This window comes from Alosa pseudoharengus, unplaced genomic scaffold, assembly GCF_046254945.1.
Source record: "Alosa pseudoharengus isolate Yale_2024_CS ecotype anadromous, Long Island Sound unplaced genomic scaffold, YU_APseudo_1.1 YU_APseudo_1.1_scf_6, whole genome shotgun sequence".
NCBI classification, from domain to species: Eukaryota; Metazoa; Chordata; class Actinopteri; order Clupeiformes; family Clupeidae; genus Alosa; species Alosa pseudoharengus.
This window is the reverse complement of record NW_027468848.1, coordinates 13,641,529-13,644,028: the sequence shown is the minus strand read 5'-3', so window position 1 is coordinate 13,644,028 and position 2,500 is coordinate 13,641,529. Positions and strand designations below refer to the sequence as shown.

Here is a 2,500-nt window from a genome sequence, read left to right as displayed (position 1 = left end):
GGCTGTCAGGCACAGCTGTAGCGGCCAAGTATAAGTATATGAGTATATATACTCTTTTGATCCCGTGAGGGAAATATGGTCTCTGCATTTATCCCAATCCGTGAATTAGTGAAACACACTCAGCACACAGTGAACACTGAACACACATGTGAAGCACACACTAATCCCGACGCAGTGAGCTGCCTGCTACAGCAACGCTCGGCGAGCAGTGAGGGGTTATGTGCCTTGCTCATGTTATGTGCCCGTGGACGTGGGCATGGGAGAGCAGTGCTCAATCACTTCCCCCGCCCACATTTTTCCTACTGGTCGGGGATCGAACCGGCAACCCTTCGGTTACAAGCCCGAAGTCCTAACCAGTAGGCCACGGCTACCCAAAGGCGTGTCCTCTGCTCTGTTCAGCTCTGTGGACGCTTCGTTAGATGGACCTTTCAGGAACTGGGGATAACCGCTGCCACAGCAGAGCAGCGTATTGACAAAGTCACCGTTCCAGAGACGTTGGCCATAGTTGTTATATGGGTAAGGCTGCTGCCATCATGCCAATGGGATTCTAGTCTGTGTGGACATAACTGTGTCAAACAGTTGCAGCAGATTTCTTCTGGCTGTGAATATATGACTTGAATATCTCCTACTTCCCACTACAGAATGTGGAAGGAGCACTACTGGACTGAGACTGGTATCTCGAGTCTGTGACATACACGCATACTGTAGTCTGTGACATACACGCATACTGTAGTCTGTGACATACACGCATACTGTAGTCTGTGACATACACGCATACTGTAGTATGTGACATACACGCATACTGTAGTCTGTGACATACACGCATACTGTAGTCTGTGACATACACGCATACTGTAGTAATTCTCTGGCCTCTTCTTACTTTTGTCCTTATGTGGCACGAAACTTACACACACACAGGATACTTCAGATTTGCCTTGTTTGGCTACTTGCTTGTATTGCACCTCATTTTGAAGTGGGATAAATGTATTTTAAACATTATCCTCGTTCTTTTTCTGCTGAAGTCTTCTTCACTGCTATGCTTTAGTTTTTCTCTTGTTTTTGTGAAAACCAGTTATTGTTTACTCTAACGTCTCCTATTGCTAGCTCTTGAGAGCTGTTCCTCACTTGACAGTAGTTTGGGATAAAAGCCTCAGCTGAATTAACGAATGCAAATGTGAATAAAATTCCCCGAAATGTTTTTAGAAGTGTCTGGCAAATTACTACATGTAAAAGTAAAGAGGAGACTGCACTGGACAAGCACACATGCTACCCATGAAGCCAGATGCCCAGATGACCACAGTTGCCCTCGGGAGCTGTTCCCCATACCCAGCCTAAAGGCTCATTTGTGATGGGATCTGGGAAAAACCACCACATGGGAGCTGTTCCTAAAGGCTCATTTGTGATGGGATCTGGGAAAAACCACACACATGGGAGCTGTTCCTAAAGGCTCATTTGTGATGGGATCTGGGAAAACCCAGACACATGGTGAAATTTTACCAACTTATGATTCTAATGCCATCTTAACAACATCCAGGATTTTGCGAGAATGGAATCCAGGATGTTGCTAGTGGACTGTGTCCAGGATGTTGCCTGGATGGTAATGAAATTTCACCAGAGGGGGTTGAAACAGGATTTTTGATTTCACCATCTGGTGCGTTTCCTCAAAGTTTCATTTATGCTCGATTTTAATTACGGATGCAGCAACAGATGAACGGAGCATTCCGTCCAAACTCTGCGTTCATCTATTCCACCTTTTGTGCGTTTTGTGAGAGCTTGCGGATGCGGACGAGCAGAGCGGAGGGGTGTTTGTCACGGAGATGGTGTCTATTTTGGTCTAAAAATGGGAGAGTAAATGATGTGTCTTAACGAGTCTCCGGCGAGGGGGTCGTCGTGCCGCGTCCTCTGGGGAGTTCAGAGCCAACTAGGAGGACTCACACAGGTTAGCGAGTGGGAAGAGACACACACACACACACACACACACACACACACACACACACACACACACACAGCCAGAGAGATGGAGAAGGGAAGGAGGGGGGGGAGAGAGACTGCAGGAGGGAGAGAGGCAAACTATTAGCAATCAGACAAGCTTTCAACAGAACAAACCCAGGGGTGAGGGAATGGAGAGAGCAGAACAATGTGAAAGAGAAAGAAAGAGAGAGAGAGAGAGAGAGAGAGAGAGAGAGAGAGAGAGAGAGAGAGAGAGAGAGAGAGAGAGAGAGAGAGAGAGAGAGAGAGAGAGAGAGAGAGAGAGAGAGATGAAAGTCAGACATCAGAGCATGTGTCTTCCACTTCCAGTTCCTGTGAGGCTCTATGCTGCCTTGGTTACAGTATGACACTGACACACACACACACACACACACACACACACACACACACACACACACACACACCTCTCTGCGTCTTCTGGACTTAGTTTCCATCATCCTCACTTCACACAGTGTCACCTGTGAAGGGCGGTGAAGTAGAACCCACTGGCTCCTATCTCCCGAGCACCGAC

The 2,500-nt window shown here is 47.4% G+C and overlaps 1 protein-coding gene across 1 annotated transcript in view; it reads right to left on the bottom strand.

Annotated features, from left to right (window-relative positions):
* gpat2 (glycerol-3-phosphate acyltransferase 2, mitochondrial) overlaps nucleotides 1-2,500 on the bottom strand; it is an 81,994-nt gene that overhangs the window by 15,269 nt on the left and 64,225 nt on the right. The window lies entirely within an intron of this gene.